At 30.8% G+C, this 18,813-nt stretch overlaps 1 protein-coding gene across 1 annotated transcript in view; it reads left to right on the top strand.

Annotated features, from left to right (window-relative positions):
- LOC106683905 (transcription factor Sox-14) overlaps nucleotides 1-18,813 on the top strand; it is a gene marked incomplete in the record, with an annotated part of 91,903 nt that overhangs the window by 4,721 nt on the left and 68,369 nt on the right.

Here is an 18,813-nt window from a genome sequence, read left to right as displayed (position 1 = left end):
ATATATAATATTATAGGTTTATTTTAACCGAATTTTATGTAGTTATTTTCAAATTATATGAACTCCTTCCGTTATTTAGAATTTTCGAAGCACTTTTAATATGAATCGATTAATATTCAGGTTTTTTATGAATGATAGTTATACAATAGCAATACAATCATACAATATTTCAAGAAACTATATTTTTGTCGTTTTTTTTTATCGGAAAATATTGTGAGCTTGGATTTGGAATAAACACAACCTATTTCTAAAATTACCATACTATTAAAATGGCTCAATAGTTTTGAATAAGGGCCAATTCCGCCCTTAACTTGATAGTTACAGATCTATATATGTATTATAAACCACTTTTTTTTTTTTTAATTAGGGTTTCTAAAACAAATTAAATTTATATAAATACGTCTCCATATATGATTTAAACCTAGAAAATATATTTATACTTTATTATTATTATTATCTGATTGACTTGAATATTAATTGGGAAAAGTAAGTACCTAGAAACAATGTAAATGATACGAATAAATAATTCGCTTATAATAAAGTTTAATTATTTTTGCACTTACATATAGAAAGTTAAATGCACATGTTATGAAAACATGGTAATGCTAGAAGGAGATATTATGGGCCGCTTGCAGTGAGCAAAATTACCTATTTAGTGAGAAAAACTTAAATAATGGTAGATTTTAATGTTTTCAATTATTTTTATTGGTCAATTATTTTTATGTTTGTTATTTATTGCTCTTGCTTACCCATATATCTTGTACAAATCTCTTAGAATGTTCAATCAAAGCACTCACTTCGCCTACACTATGCACACTGTTTTTGGATACCCAACATTCAATGTGTGCTGTTGTGAAATTGACTTTTGTCCACTTAAATTAGAATAACAACTAAAAAAAAAGTGTTAATTATTTATTAAGAGCCGAGATCTAACCCAAATTGTTGATCTTCATCTAGGTATGTAATTATTATAATTTATTTTCGTGGCTTTTAAATATATATATATTTTTTACTAGTAATAGATTATTTCATTTTATGTGACAATCACCTAAACAAATAATAGCTATGTTTGATACAATTGCGTATTGAGTTATTGGTACAATTTTGACTTGCATGGTAATATAATTTTACATGTAGTTTCTATTTTCATTTCAGTTGTGGCTTCATTGCGCAAAACCCTAAGCAATGATCATGTAAGAGTATTTTGTTACTTCTCTATATGTTTTCGTCACATCTATGATTGATTGCTAGCGGTTTGGAAATATCCTCATATGTACCTACACATTAGATAATATTTTGATATATCGCCTTTCTTATCGGGTATTATTATTCATGAACTGTATACTTGGATAGATTAAGATAAAATATAACTTCCCATGCCGGAAAGCATTAAAGTATCATTCAACTTATACTTCTTATCAAGCTGAAATTATTACAAATGCTGACGTCTTACATTGTATAAAAACACCCTCAAAAAATTATAACATAAATTAAATGTTTTATTTGCATCATATTTATATTCACAAATAAATAATACCAGAGAGTTCGGTACATAATAAATGAATCATGGTCTAATATAATGTTGTATGTTACAATAAAAACAATAATCTTAGACTATTAATTTGTCTTATTAATGAATTCACACATACCTTACTCCCAACTCCTATTTAGTTAAATAGGGGCTATTCTCCACTATTAATCAGGACTATTATATCATGGATTTTAAATCAATTAAATTTATATTGTACTGACGAAAGTATTTTTTCTTTTCTTTTTTTTATGTGGTTATAATAGGGGTGTTCATGATATTGTGTTAAATGTAAAATGTTATATACTTAACATTGTGAGCAGCCCTATTTAAAGTCATGTTAAATGATAAACGCATAAGAGCTTCTAGAATTTTCTGAGCAACTTGTATAGTAACCTTTCCTTCCAAAACGTCTTGTTATTGTTTACTTTTAAGTTTTGATTGCTGTAATTTATTACAACATGCCCAAAATAAGTGAAAAGTTTGGCTACTGGTTATATTTTTTAAAAAACCTAAAACACAAGACAAAAGAAGAAAAAAACACAAACTACAAGTAAGTAACCTAACAAGACAACAAATAAAACGGTGACAAGCTCAGCTGGTCTGTTTCGTGACGACATCCTCCATTTAACAGACCTAGTAACAGACTCTCAGCCATGTTACATGTTATATCGTTTTAAATTAGTAAAAGAAGGAAATATTTCTCCATTTAACATAAGTTTTCTCCATTTAACATGCTTTAACATCTTAAAGTAACGATCGTGAATACCCCTAATGTTTTTTGTTTTTTTTTCTGTTAATAATAAAATGGCATTTTTGGTTGTTTTTATAACTTTTTATAAGTTGTGTTCCTGTATTTTGCTTGATTCTTAAGGTTTATAATGAAAATGGCTGATTTCGTTATTTTAATCACGTGTACCTGTGACCAACTATCTAAAATTAGAGAAAATGTGTCTATTTCTTTTCTTGAAGCAGCTGAAAGCTTTGCACTAATATGACTCACACGATACGGAAGCCCTTCTGGTAGTTATAACACAAACATTATTTACATATATTTCCTATACATAAATATGTTGCCGAGGATGTTAATGTATGGAGAATAGCTATAAAATTATAGTCCACAAAGACATTTCAGATATGAGAGTTCAGAAGATGCCAAGATCGCGTGTTTACTAGCTACTTCTCTTTCCACTGGCTAAAGAAAGAAGAGAAGGCATATTTTTTACTTTATGTCAACCAGGAACCTGACAAATGCTCTAACTTTTTAAGAGTCCCCAAACGACTATAGTATTTATAACCGCCATTTATTTCGACAATGATTAATGATATTTTTGAATTTTACTCTTTCTTTTGTAAAAGCTTTGCGTTGTTTTCTTTTCTTGTGTCAGTATAAAATCCTTTTGATGAAAGAGCTGATCTTTGTGATAATTTTCGTTTGAGTTTATCATGGAATCGTTTAATTCATCCCTCGACATCCCTACATTGTTATCAAATTATAATCGCTTCATTAACATTTTCAACAACTCATCGATTATTAACCTAATATAGTTCCTTGAACAAGTATTAGAGAATGTATTAGAATGCACTATACTTATTTATTTTTTATCGATTTATGTCTAGAAAATATGAAATTATTATAATTTTATAAATAATTATAATTATGATAAATAGTTATTTTACAACTATTAAAAATGAGTGACGGTTAATTATTTCATAACTAACAAAATGATAGATACTTTAGTAAAGCCCATTTTAAAAAGTTGGCATTAAAGCTCAGTCTTATTATTTCAATGAGGTAAGACCTAGCTTTTATTAAAGTCCATTTAATTATTCATTGATATACTGAATTTAATTAATATTGTTGGAAGATCAAGAAAATAAAATTGTATATATAAAGTGAAACTTCTGGTTAGTTGATTTTATTTAAAAACATTGTTGTAACATATATCTGCCTTAAATATCTAATTTCAGCTTCTTATGACTTTTCGTTTATGAGCTCGTCTGTTCACACGTACCAGCCTCTTTTTGCAGACTATTTTGAGACTTGGTTATTAGGACCCATGGGACCGTAGCACAGTTATTTCCGTAAAAACGTCGGACTCAAAATGTTTTGTGATCACAATACTTCCGTCTCTTTAACTGTATATCTCATACACATGTAAATTATATAAAACGTTTATATAACTATTTGTACTAAGTATATTATTATTTTATAATGAGTTTTGTTATCTAGCTTTGCTTAATGTATTGTTAAAATTGTTTGATTATTAGTAATGAACTGTTAATTTGTCAATTTTGTCAATATTGATCCTCAAATTTCTTGAGGCACACATAGATACCAAAAAACGATCTTTTGTGTGAATACAAAATTATCACTTTAACCCGTTGGCTTTTAACACATTTGATTATGATAAACACAGCAACGATTTTTTATTTTACTATTGCTTTAATTTTAAATAAATAATAATAATTAATTGATAATTTCAAATCGTTAATAATACGAAATAATTAACTAACGCGATTTCAAATTAATGTTGGACAAAATCACTTTTATATTAATCTAAGGCTCTGAACCCATATAATATTTTTTAAATTATTCTAAAGGCGTGTCCTCGAATTAATAAATAATTTATCATGATTATTAAATATGAACAATCTTAACATATAAATGGTTTCACACTGTATTTTATTAAAAAATAAAATATGAGATTATTTTTTCATTTATTATGTTATTTATTTAAAGGTGTTAATTGCTAAAGCATTCTCATTTATTGTACCATAATAGCTGGAGCGGTTTACATGCACCGCGGAAATCTAGGTTCCTGACTCCGACCAAGGCCGAAAATATTTAAATTTAAATGGAAGGGGGAGCGATTGAAATTGTCAAACTGTGACCATATGTAAGGGATAATGGGGTAGGGCTATTAATATTAAGCACCCCACTAAATGGAATACGTTAGGGGAGTGTTTGGAGGGTCGGCGGGGGTGTTTCGGCCCACGGACTCTGACCCCCCCGATAATGCCATAGTTATGGAAATAACACCAACTTAGGGGCTTGTTTCTCTCTTATTTACTTGTTTACAGTTCGCATTAGTGACATAATGCTGTAGCTTTGTGAAAAATATTAGCTCGTCTATTACACCTGAAAGCAATGTATAATTTGAGCAATAATAAAAAAATCAAAATCATTTTTAAAATCAATCATTTCCTCTCTATATATAACAGTGATTCATTAAAGTTAAACCTACCGTATAAATTTTATTTTATACCATGGGATTATTTACTGGAATGTTTTAACGTTGTGAACCTTATTCATATCATTTTAGCCTATTTATATTATGAAAATTATCCATATATAAAGAAAATATGTTTAGAATATATACAATAAAATATAATTTTGTGCTAATATTTTTTACATTTGCTTAAAAAGTATTATATTTATAAAATTCAAAATAGTTGTTCTATATTAAATTTTCACCTTGGCCTCCCAATGAGACACAATTTTACCTCAGTCTACAATATTTCATGCCACGCCATTGGGTAAAGGAAGAGATTCCCTGAGACGAAATAGAGCCGCCCTTGATCCGTTATTCCTCAGACTGAAAATTATTTACACAAGTCCTAAACTATACATGTTAGCAGCTATTTCAAACTGTTATCGGATTTTCACGATTTTCCAGCATGCGATGCGGTATTGTGGACAGAACTGTTCTCCAGCTGTGAATACACAAAGAATAGAAAGGTGTAAGAATAAAAGAAAAAGGGATTGAATAGCAGTGGAAAAGCGCAAAATTGGCTTTTATCGTTACTTTCGTCGGACAGAAAGGCTGAGGTTGGACATGGTCCGGAAAGAGGTCGCTCCGTTTCACGCCTCATCGCCGCACTAGAACCTCTTGTTGTCCTGACAGGCGAGACGGACGTCTCTGTCAGTGGGCGTGGTGTGCCGTTGCCACACGTACTCACCTGGAAAGCTGCATATTCCTCATGTATTGTACACTTGTACCCATGCACACCCACCGGCGGTTATATTCTTATAGTTTACTGACTTCAGATTATACATTTTCGTTCTTTATTTCATTTGCAAGCATCTATTGTTGATTCAAAACTTGTAGCTAAATCACGCATCATGACAATACAATTGCATGATTCATTTTGATCCCTTTTAAACTAATATTGAGGTGTAGATAGTTGACCGTAGATTAATGATCGGAGAAGTTTGTCGGGGAGTGCGGTCAGCAAAGAACAACATAAATAAACAAAACCATAATTATTTATTTTATGCCGACGTTTCGACCTGAGTTTCAGGTTTTCATCAGGGCTATAGAACAAAAGAGATAACAACAACACTTAGAGAAACATACAATTGAAAAGGAATAGTATACAAACAAATTTAGAATTATACAAAATATTGAATTAAATTATAAATGATAAAAAATTGATAACTGATAATTAAATAGTAAAAAAAATTTTTAATTGATTGATAATCGTGGAATTGGATGGTAGTAGCTTGAAAACAGTGACAGATGAAATATAATATCATGTAGGTAAGAAGATATGTATAATAGTAGTGTTTAAAAAACTGAAAAAATAAATAAATAAATTGAATCTACAAATTGAACACTATGACAGACAATGAAAAATAGTGAGTGGGTTATATATACAATAGGAAAAGGTAGAATATGGAGAATGGGAAAAGAATAATGTAACAAATATGAGAACGAGAAACCCCCCGACAAACTTCTCCAATCATTAAACTAATATTATGTTTAAAAGGGACTCAATATGGTCAAAATGTTGGTTCGTGTTTATTAGTATGTTATACTAAATTATCTTTTTATGACCAGCCTGAGACGAGCAGGTTGATATGGTCATTTCATTGAAAGTAGCTAGGTGAGCCCCAGAAATGTATCCTAAACACACAGTAAAATCATGTTTAATATGAAAAAATCAATTTTCAACTGTTTGAGCTCGATAATACCTAACCCCGAAAATCGGATACGTGTAAAGTATGTGCGGAATATAAAGAGGAATTCTCACAGCTTGACCAATGGTCACGTTAGAGCAGACCTCGATCAAGACAAGTTCTTTTAAAATCCTGAGAGCCTGCTCTCGACACAATCCTAGTCATTGTTACTCCTCTATCTTTCTTATAAAATATTTTACAATTCTTTCTCATTGTAAATCGAATCAAATTTTATTTTTATATTTGTTTTTAATTAAAATTCTTGTTAAAATCTCAAGAATTGCTTAAAAGTAACTTTAAATTTTTAACTATTTTTGAATGAAATTGAATTTTATTGTTGTTGAAGCTGTGAAGCTTATGGAATCAGAAGAATATTAAAGAGGAATTTATTTATTTAAAAGTTCGTTTTCCATTATTTTGTAGAAAGACATATTTATTTACTTAATGACTCATAGTTCAGTTTGGTTTCTTAACAAGAAGCTAAAATAGAACATCTTATCCTGAGCTTAATATGGAATGTTCGAACAAACTAGATCTGTAAAATGTTCAAATATGCCTATACATTTTATACTAATGTATATATCCATTTTGATTATTTATAATTACTCATACTCATCAAAAACAATTATATATAGAGTTTTATGTATAGCAGTTCTAAAAAAAATTATATGTATAAATATATACAAATGTAAGCAAATATATATAGGTATTTGTAATACTGCATAATTTGTCCGATCTCATCACGGGGATCAAAGTAGTATAAGAACAAATTAAAAAATGCCTCAATTTAATAAATAATTAGAAACAATTATAAATAACCAATATTAATAAAAGTAATGTGAGCATGAAATAGTATATGATGAAAAAGAAGTAGAAAAAAAAAATAGGACTAAAATATAGATCAAGGCATTCTGTTTTTGAGAAAGAATCAAATTAATATTGTATAAGCTCCACAATCGATATGCTCTTCAAATAATTCATCACTACCAAAGCACAGATTTATCGGTTTCTATGGAGAACTTTTGGAAGCATGGTCGTCCTGTTGTCTTATGATTTTTATGGTTCTAATTAAATTTATAATACGCAATTCCTATTTACAACACTTTGGGGCTTTCAATTAAATCTAATATAATATATATATATATTTTTTAATTATACTGCTTTATTCAAGGGCAATAGATTTTCGGGCTGTAATCCTTCCATACCATCTGTGCATGCTAAAGAAAAATATTTTCCCATAGAATATATACAGAATAAATAACAATGCTTATTCTTCTTAGGCTCTACAGTGTAAGTTGGTATAAAAGACAAAAAAACAATTAGCAGATAAAAATCAATAGAAAGATAAAGTAAGTGCTACAAGTAGACCACCAAAATTTAGAAAATATTTCAATAAAGGAAAAGAAATAATTTTGAAGACATGAATGCCCCTTCGCAATAGTCTTGCTCCAACATGTAGGTTGTAAAGGGAGGTTCAAGGAGATTTCAGTGCCTCTTAACCTGCAGCGCCACTTTTCAAAGCTAGCGGAAACTGGGTGAGGACTTGGCGGAGAGTTGACCATTTGCATAAGTTCCAAAGTATAGGGTGTTTTTTTAAGCCCGATAGAACTTGAAATTGTAAAAAATAACACAAAAAATTAAATTGTAATCAAAATTTTTTTTTTATTCGAAAGATCAATACGTGACATTAACATTTGAAAATGATTTTGGGCATATGGGCACCGCGGCTGTTCTTGACGAAGCGCATTCTGTAAAATTGTGTTCAGCGATGAGGCGCATTTTTGGCTTAACGGGTTTGTTAATAAGCAAAATTGCCGCATATGGTAGTGCGATTTGACACCTCTCGATTATTTCCTGTGGGGCTACGTGAAGTCACTGGTTTATGCTGATAAACCAGCAACAATTGACGCCTTGGAGTGGAGGCCAGCATTGTTCGTGTTATTCGTGACATACGGCCAGCAGTGCTCGAAAAAGTGACCCAAAATTGGACGTCCAGAATGCGCTTCGTCAAGAACAGCCGCGGTGCCCATATGCCCGAAATCATTTTCAAATGTTAATGTCACGTATTGATCTTTCGAATAAAAAAAAAATTTTGATTACAATTTAATTTTTTGTGTTATTTTTTACAATTTCAAGTTCTATCGGGCTTAAAAAAACACCCTATATATTTATAAAAGCCTGCCCCTTCAATCTTCGTCGAGGATTACAAGGATGGTTGAAGGTGGATAGGAATTTTCCGGAGGAAGAGATAAATTAGGTTCTGATGAAAGTTTGGGAATCAGGGTAGTATTAGATTAAGAATATATAGGATATCGAGGCAATGATTCAAGCACTCCTTCGTAACATAATTTGAAGCATTGCATGGTAGGACTAGACTGAAAGGATTTGATGCATTTTGCTCGAAAATGTAGCTATCTCCAGTAATTGAAATCCTTAGGTCCATTTATGATTCAATGAGGAGTTGTAGATTGATTGTTAATCAATAATAGTTTGTTTTAAATTAACTGTACAATAATCTATTTAATTGTACGTATCGGAAGTTAAATTTGTCTTTTAAAACTGTTATGTGGTTTCTACTTTCAAAGTATCTAATGTGTTATTTATTAATTTTTTTTTTATGGTGTGAACTTGAATAGGTGATCAGGCAACAATTCCAAAAAAAATATCTTATTAATTTCACATACATGTTTGCGTTCTTATAATATATGGAAAATGTCTCATCCACATTGTTCAATTTTTTTTTTTATAAACCCCTTTCTAGTAATTGACAACATATGGAGGAGAGGTGGAGGTTATCTATAGATAACCAGCCTATTCTTACCATGGTTTTCATTTCGTGGGACCACCACAAAATTAAAAATCAACCCCCTCGGCCGGATTCGAACCGGCGCCGCTACAATTGTGAGGCAGTCTCTAGCTCCCTCAGCGACAAACGGGCCTTCAAACTGCCTTGTTCAATATATATTAATTTTGAACAAAAATAATTTCAAATCAATAATACTTTAGGTAATACACCACTTAATCAATAAGTTTTCCACAACGGATGAAAATCCTCATGTATGCATGAATTAAGGAATATGCTGAGAAAGTATTTTTTTTTTTAATCGAAAAATTAGGTAAATATTCAAAGACTTCCGAAATATCTGAGATTTAAAAGAAAAAAAAGTTCTAACCATTTACTGGACTTAGGCTTAAATCAAACTACTAATTTAAATGAGAATAATGGGGCCTTATTGACACTCTTCTTAGTAAAACACTCCTGCTCTAACAACAGAAAAATATTCTATACCGTCAGCAAAATAACCATTATGAAAAATGTTTTATTTTAAAAGCTGCCCAAATAATTTGGATTACATATCAATCAATGTTTTATTAGATATAACATATATGATCTGGGAGGACTAATACTGTACAATATTCCTAAAAATCTCTTAAAGCTGTTGTACTTAATATTTAATTCTAATCTACAAATAATATATGTCCTACAAGTAAAGAATATACCATGAATGTTAAACCTTAATCTTTACATAAATATTATTTTTAAAACAAATATTGCATGGAAGCGGAACCATTATTATTAGCATTATAAGACGGCGGCCCTGATGGAAACGATTCTTGCCTTCTTGTGTAACTGGAGCTTGGAGCTCAGTGCTCCTGTTCCGTGTAAATGCCGAAGGATGTTCCTAAGATCATTCGAGGGATTAAGAGCCACAGTAATGAGAACCACAGGATGTCCTCACTGAACTGAAATTTCCTCCTTTAGTGAGTGACTAAAGAAGCAGTTCATTTCTGGCCGGAAGGTAGTGGTGGATCCAGCCCAATACAATTTTGTACCAAAAAAAGAACAAGAGAGCGACGCTGGAAAAATCACCGGAAGGTGCAAGCGACTTTATACAATAATTAAAATTTAAAAGAGTTGTGTGTCTCCTGTCTTCCTTGCATAATTGTGTTGTTATATACCCATGCATAATATCCCACTCTGCCCACCCGTTGGGCATTGAACTCCTTGATTCAATTTATGTTCAATGTTGAAAATAAATAAATGTAGATTTTGACTGCTAGGACCTTCGGTTGAAATGATATTTCTCTCCTCTGCTCCTTTATTTAAAATACTATTATGTTTATTAATGTTATTTCAGCATTAATATACCGCTTACCCAGGATAATATGTTAATGTTGTCAATAATATATTTGTATTCACTACTACAGGTATAATAAATAATAAATAGATAAATAAGAATTATTTTATTGAGGTATTCATTGCGTTGAGGGATTATTTAAAAAAAAAAAATCTTCAATGATTTGATGAAATATGAGTTGAAAATATATCAAACTACGGCCATAGTACTTCAAAGAATGCTTCAGAAAGTAATGTAATATGTAATCAGAGACGGTCTAGCTTAAACATGGCATAGCCCTGACGTTCAGAACCGTAGTGATCGTGAGCTTCGCTCACAAAGGTACCCTTCGCATATTTCTTCAATTCATTTACTTGATGTAATCACTCTCGATAGATCAGATGACTATTTCACCACAATTAAAGAGTTGATAGGAAATAAATTAATTTAAAAAATATCTAATTTTTTATACTTAATACTTTTCAAATTTTGATATTTTTTTTCTATTATAGTTAATTCAGCTGTACTTTCGCTTGAGAATTTGTCATTCATTGTTATCTTGCTAACTTAAAGATTTCTTATAATTTACATTGATATTCTGATCTCATAACTAAGTTATAACAAAAAAGGTACAATTACACATTTTTCATAAGCAGATTAAAGGGAACAGGCATGTGTAAGATATGAAATGAAAATCTGTTAAATTTTATTCCCGGTTTTTTATACCTTAAAATATACACTTTATATGAGCTAAAAAGAGTATACCCTGCGATGTACCCTTAGTAACATATTATAAGAATAAAATGCTACAATATGTTGTTTATTTACCAATATATATGTTTTCTCAAGTAAATACTTCCTTGTACACGTTTTACATTGTATAAAGAGAGCATGCTTGGGACTGCTGTGAATCATTGGGTAGTTCGGACTTCCCCCTTGGCCAGCCACCCTCGGTAGTGATATTGTTACGCTGTCAGAGGGACAGAAGGAGATAGAGCATATTGTCCGCTCACCAGTTGCTCTTTTTGCGGTCCAAATAAACATTGATAAAGAGAAAACCCTTGCCATGAAGGGATCTAGATCTGGAACGGGTGACATATCCCACAGGGTCCTCTTCCACTCGACTTACTAATCGGTTTTTTCTGGCCACTGTGCCGGGAAGCTTTGCATAAATTATCAAGGCAACAGTGTCCATTGTCCGTTTACAATGAGGACCATGCCCGCCACCTGCCGTATCCGCTTGCAGTCTTTTCTATGAGTCCTATTCAGTAGATAGTAGATCAGCTGGTTCACCTCTTTACCGTACGTCTAGATTTTTCATGCTATCTGAATACTTTAATATATCAATAAATGACATTACTAATAAAATAAATGATTTAAAAGAAAAATTAATTCAAATTATTATTACTATTATTAAAAGTTCAGGAAATGAAATGATACGTGCTTTACAACGTATTTATGGTTATTACTTAGAAGGAGAGAATCCCATCCATGTCTAGATATCAATGAAACTTTTTAGGTAAATCTAGTCCTCACATTGGATGTCAACAGGCCTACACAAGGATCCAAGTGTAAAATCGTGTAGTTGGGGAGAACTAAACCTATTTCATTTTATACTTCGGTTTCTATATATTGTCTATGTATGTATGTGTGTCAGTTTCGATTGAGATAGACAAAGGAGTTTAGTACCAAACACCAGTTTGATACAAAAATATCTCTGTGGCATAAAGAAATTATTTCTTATTAGAAATAAGAGGTCAAAATATTCTAATACTAAGCTTGGTAAAAATTTAAAATAATCTTCGAATATTTTTTGAAGAAAAAATAATTTTTTCGTAAAACTGAGCTCAGGTTTAAAAAAACACTTAGTATATATACTTAGTCGCTCCTCCTCCCCCAAAAATATAATTTTTATTAAAATGAAAAAAAAAGAAGTTTTTACAAAAAAAACGGGCAACCCATTGAGGTTTTTCCTAACTGGCTTCACAATGTTCTACTACATAACAGATACAGTCCCGAAATTTTGCGAAACTTAAAAAAAAAATGGACATTTTCGAAGATAAGTAGAAGTACGTTTCTTTTTGAAAAAAATGTTCTTTTTAATGTTAAACTTATTTTTTAGTATGGAACCGAAATAAGTTTTAGACGCTTATCTTATTGGTTAGCGTTTACTTGAATGAACAACGGGGAAATTAGATATTCGAATTAATTTCGTAAAACATAAATAGTTGCCAATAAAACCACCACAACTGATGAAAACTATATTAGCCTACAAAAAATAAATAAATAAAGATTTTGAAACCAAATTTCAGTTTGTCCTTCAAATGATTGTTTCGGCAAAATTTCTATTACTCTGTCTCTCCTAGTAATATAGACTCCTTTGGACTCCTGCATAAAAAATCTTCCCGGTTTGTCCAGAATAATAAAGCTCAACAAGTGTGCAGTCTTCTGCGTTGAATATTAGTACTAATTAATTTTAAAACCTCGTACTAAAAGTTGTCTAGTGTTCGCACCTAACCAAACAAATTCGTGGTCTTTGACATATTTCAACACATAAAACTAAGCCTTTAAGCAATATGATTTTTATTTCTTATATTTTATCAAAAATTTTACATAAAAATAAATAATTCCGACTTTATTAGTAATTTGGGTATGTACGTAAGATAGATAATGGTCATTTTGTAATATCATCCTAGTTTGATCGTGTTAAAATCGATACCGAAAGCTTTTGAAGGGAGGGAATAATTTATTTAGTATTTCAGGAATGGCTCCAGAACAAAATACTTTATTAAGCAAAATAATCAAAAGGTTCAGAAATGAGAATAAAGGGCAGAGTTTGGCAATTCCCGATCTCATTCATCCCTGGGTTTTCATTATTTTCCTATCTGTTTCCCATTATCTTTTTCATTTAAGTCTTTAAAATAGATGCAGATGATTAATAAAATGTTTTTAAAATATTTAATAAATGAATGATCATCATGGAAGTCATTTTAGCGTATTATAGCTTGACAAAGTGTAATAATTCTATTAAATAAATTAAAAATGATTTAATCCTAAAGGATCCGACTACGGAAATAACTATATCTTATAATTCTAATTTTTTCTAAGAGACTTAATGTTATTGAATATTTATGTTGTCCATAAAAGATAATAAAATTTGGTGTTGTAGTCGGGTGCCTTCCACACCTGAACGAAACTCGATATTCCTCTGAAAACACATGAATACACTTTCCTTCTGTTTACACGTAGAGAAGTAAAAACTTTCTTTTGGCGTTATTCACATTTACATGGGACTGAATATACTTCCAAACAGGCGTAGCATTTATTAGAACGAATGTGACTATTATATCAAGTTTCCTATTGCGTCTTTTATGGTGTTAGTTAGACATATTACTCTACATATTTAATTTTAATGCAAGATCCTTTTCCATCCTCCCTACCAATATTACTTTTGAGTAACTTAATTGTGGTGCTTATTTATTGTAACAGTAAATTAATTGTTTTGTTTATGAGTTGCTTCCCGTCCCCTTTACACGCCACTATCCCTGATGAAGACCTGAAACTCAGGTCGAAACGTCGGCATAAAATAAATAAATATTGTTTTGTTTATTTATGTTGTTCTTTGCTGACCGCACCCCCCGATAAACTTCTTCAAGCATAAATTAATTGTTATTTAACCGTAATATTCAACATTTAAATGCTAGATATTAGAAACTAGTAGTTATATCTCTACAAATATATACAATACCTTAGCCTTGACAATAAACTTTGTAATCGTTAATTTGTTCCTCAAACTTTATATTTTGTTTATTTATTTATTTTTTAAGGCAATCCACAGCGAAGGTGATATTTGTCTAGCTATCTACAGGTGACCAACGTATTCTAATCATAGTGGGGGGAGGGGTCAAGTTCTTCATTTTTGTAGGGGTAGTAGGTTTTATGATATTCACATATGAATAAAAATTTGTCCGAACAACTATAAATCAATTTATATTAGCAAATTTCATGAAAACTACTATTCCGACAAAAATAAATAGTATAGACTACTTTATAGCTCATTGAACTAGCTTTGATTTGAGTGCTAATATGCATCTGTACGTCTAATGGTTATTGAGATATAGATTTTTCAAAATAAATTCACTAACTACTGATCTTTCAGTACGTCACATACAACATTTTAATGAAATGTTGCTTATTAAAAAGCTATATCTCGAGAACTGTTTAATGAAAATAACTCTTTTAGGGCTCATATATTAGCAAATTTGCACATCTTTAAATGACTTTCTCTTAGATTTTCTTGTGTTCTTCCTACTTTTTAAGATATAGAGCTCCGAATGAAAAATTAAATTTTTTAATCGCTTTCAAAAAGCCACCATTTTTTATTTCTCCTACCTATACTTGGCAGAATCATCAATTTTGACTCGTAATTATACTTAGTTTTCATAAAAGTAATCAAAAATTGGGCTGAGGTAACTGCCTTTTTTCTCCTCTTGGGCTCTTGCACTATACCTTCAACCCAGCTTTGATGAACCCATGCAGAATGGGACGAAACTTCGTTTACTAATAAATAGTTTTTATGCTATTTTTATGTACTTGCAAACAAGCATACCATTTATTAGAACGTATTCAACTACTATATTAAGTTTCCTATTGCGTCTTTTATAGTGTTAGTTGGACAAATTACTCTACATATTTAATTTTATTGCATGATCCTTTTCCATCCTCTCCACCAATATTACTCTGGAGTTACTTAAGTGTTGTTCTCCTTTATTGTAACAGTAAATTAATTGTTATTTAACCCTAATAACATTTAAATGCTAGATATTAGTAACTAGTAGTTATGTCTCTACAAACATTTACAATACCTTAGCCTTGACAATAAACTTTGTAATCGTTAATTTGATCCTTAAACTTTTTATTTTTTCATAAGGTAATCCACAGCGAAGGTGATATTTACCTAGTAATCTACAGGTGACCAACCTATACTAATCATGGTGGGGGATCAAGTTCTTCATTTTGTGGGACCGCCACTTAATGAAAAAAGTCAACGCCCCCGGCCGGATTCAAACCGGCAACGCTCGCAGATCTCAGAACGATCAACATAAGCCTTACCATCTGAGCTACGGACGGCCCTCCTCCAACTTTAAACGTCCAATTTACGTCAAAACCATGATTGAGACTTGACTTAGTTCATAATTATCACCCTCGAATCATCATAATTTAATGTAATCAACTGAGTATGAGACGCTCACGACCTTATATCAACATAAAGCCCACCTTACTCGATCAGCATTATTGGCTCACAATTATTGATCGGGTAAATGCAGAGACACGTACTAATATTATTGCTACAATATACCACTCAGACAAAATTCTATATTGACAGTGTAGGAGAAATGAAAAAGTGATAAAGCTAACGAGTGAGCTCTGAAAAGAATAGTAGTGGTAGTTTACCGGACGGTTATAAATGCTGAGTCTATCTGCTGCATTTTCACTTGGAGAACTCAAAATTGTTAGAAGTTTACGAAGTATAATTACAATATTCTGAGCTTACACTGCTTGAAAACACCCACCAGACATCACTGATTAACTTGAGTCATCGAACTTCAGAATCGATTGTGCAGTCTCAACACAGTGCCCGTAGAAACAGACAGACAGATTTAACAGACTTAAAATCATTATTTTTAGGTCAAATTGTTAAAAAAAAAACACGAGATCTCAGTGAATAATCTGAGCCATCAAATATGAAAGTTGGTTAAGCCATTTGCTGTAAAATGTTTTACAAACCAACTGATAAGCAGGTCATGTGACACCCCTAAATACATTACCCTCTTAGGCTAATTAATCATATTTAATATTATACATATTATTTTATTTCAAATATATAATTATAACAACCATGAATCTCTGCACCAATCAAATAAATTGATATTGTGTTAAAATTAATAAAAATCAGTAACATAAAATAATGATAATAACCTCATGTAGTTGATAGAATTTCCATTTGTAGACTTAACTAAAGCAGTTAAAGCTGCTAAAGAACTTTTCAAAGAAAGGCTATATTGATCAATTTACAAAAATTCTCAATAATTGTAAATTTCATTGTATTATGAAAATTCAATGAAGAAGATAATGTTAAATAAAAAATGATAATAATAAAGAAATAACACTAAATCAAAATTAATTAAGAATTCAGGGTAAGTAAAATAAAATAATAGTAGGAAGTTAATAAAGGTAAGGTTGGTAGTAAAAAAGGTACAAAAATCGGAGAAATGACTTATTAGTAATATAGGGCTTCATCAGAGTGCCTGTTGTTGTACCTTTGACCCAGCACTGATGAAGCCATGGAGAATGGGACAAAACGTCAGTTACTAATACATAGTTTTTATGCAATTTTTATACATGTTCAGACCACCACCCGTACTTTCATAATTCAGGTACGGTGAACTATCACTCTTTGATAATTAAATAATAGTTTTAACTAATTAACAAGCCGTGATGAAGACATGCATTGTGAGTCGAAACGCTGGCTAATAATAAATAGTCATCTAATTTACCATCATCTAATTTACATACGGCCAAGTATCTGAGTAAAATATGATTTAAAAAATTAAATGATTTACAGTGCTAATAAATCGTGATAAAGTATTTTATCTTTAAGTCAGTCCAGATTTAATAAAATGTAGGTTAAGTCTTCTGGAATTTAATTTTGTATCTTCATAATTTTATTTATTTATTTTTATTAATTTATTTATTGATATTTACAACTGTACAGAAATACATCATGTAAATTTGAGGGAATGATAATGGTGCAAGCATGTAGAGAAACTACCCATTGGTAGCACTCTAAAAACATTTTTACAATATAAGATCTCGAGGCCATCTTCTTTTCAGACACCTCGGAGGATTTTCCGGAATAAAAGAGGAAGCAAGAATAGAAACTAATGGGTTTGAGTGGTAAGGGAGTTTGTAATGGAAGGATTGATATCTGGTCCGGGCTAGATCGGTTACAAATGGAACATTAAGGCCTTTGTGGACGATTTTCATAATTTTATCTTTCTAGATTCTCTCATATTAATAGTATATACATTGAAACACTTGTCACTGGGTTAGTGAATAAACATTAAGCTCTGGAAACTTTACTTGTGCTTAAGGGCTGAAATATATCCTACAGGAAGGGGGCGTTATGAAGGAGGTATGGGAGCCATCCCTTCGAATAATTTGATTAACTTTATAAGTTTCTGAAACCTACTTCAACCAAAATTTATGGCAAAACATAATTCAATGCAGTTATCATATAAAAAATTGTTTATAATAGCTATTTAGAGATCAGTTTACCATAAGTTTTTAAAAGAAGGAGGTTCATCCCAAACTTCCACTAAATTGGGAAATCTAGTCAGAGTTTTGGAAAATTTAAGAATTTAACTTCCCCAACACAATTTTGTAGCATCCTCTGTCTTATATGTTAGAAGCTTCAAAAACATTAAGAAACCAGGCTGGTAGTTGATTAAGAAAAACTAATAACAATAGATAATTACACTGTAGTAATTATGAAATTAGTAAAGCGAATCGACCATGGAAAAAGCACTATTCTTTACATTATTTCTAAAGAATGATTTTAATTTGGTTTGAGAAAGAAAATGAGATGATGTTGACATCATCTTTTTAAATGACTGCTGTTCTGTTAATACGTTATGACTTATTTGTTTTAGTGTTGTATTGAATAAATAGTATTTTTTATTTAATTGTCAAAGAACACAATAATAATAAAACAAGTTAACAAAAGCTGTAAATGATTTTTCAACTCATTAAATCTGCATTGTTTTATTTATATTATCTTCAGTTCTTTCAGAGCTGTATATAAATCAGGAATGTACACCGATTTTCCTCGATTCTCTGGATATAGAGCATGAAATTAGTAGAATAATATTTGTCCTCCCTGTGGAATTCTGCTTTAGTTTTGTAAAATGAAACAGAATTTAAACTAAAGAATCTTCCTAATCTGAATAGCGGATCACTGGAAATGGAAGGTCTGAGAGAGTGAGATAGCGAGAATAGAATTGTTAAGTAAAGAAAGAAAAGAGAAGTAAAATGAAATAAACCAAAATATTATTGTAGTCAGTATTTTCAGTATTAGGATTTGTATACTAGTATTGAATATAGGGAAAAAGGAGAAAAATGTTTTTTTTAGTTATAACGTATGA

This window comes from Halyomorpha halys, unplaced genomic scaffold, assembly GCF_000696795.3.
Source record: "Halyomorpha halys isolate HHAL.00 unplaced genomic scaffold, Hhal_1.1 Scaffold526.1, whole genome shotgun sequence".
Lineage (NCBI taxonomy): Eukaryota > Metazoa > Arthropoda > Insecta > Hemiptera > Pentatomidae > Halyomorpha > Halyomorpha halys.
The sequence above is the reverse complement of the archived record's forward strand: the minus strand, read 5'-3'. Positions and strand labels throughout refer to the sequence as shown.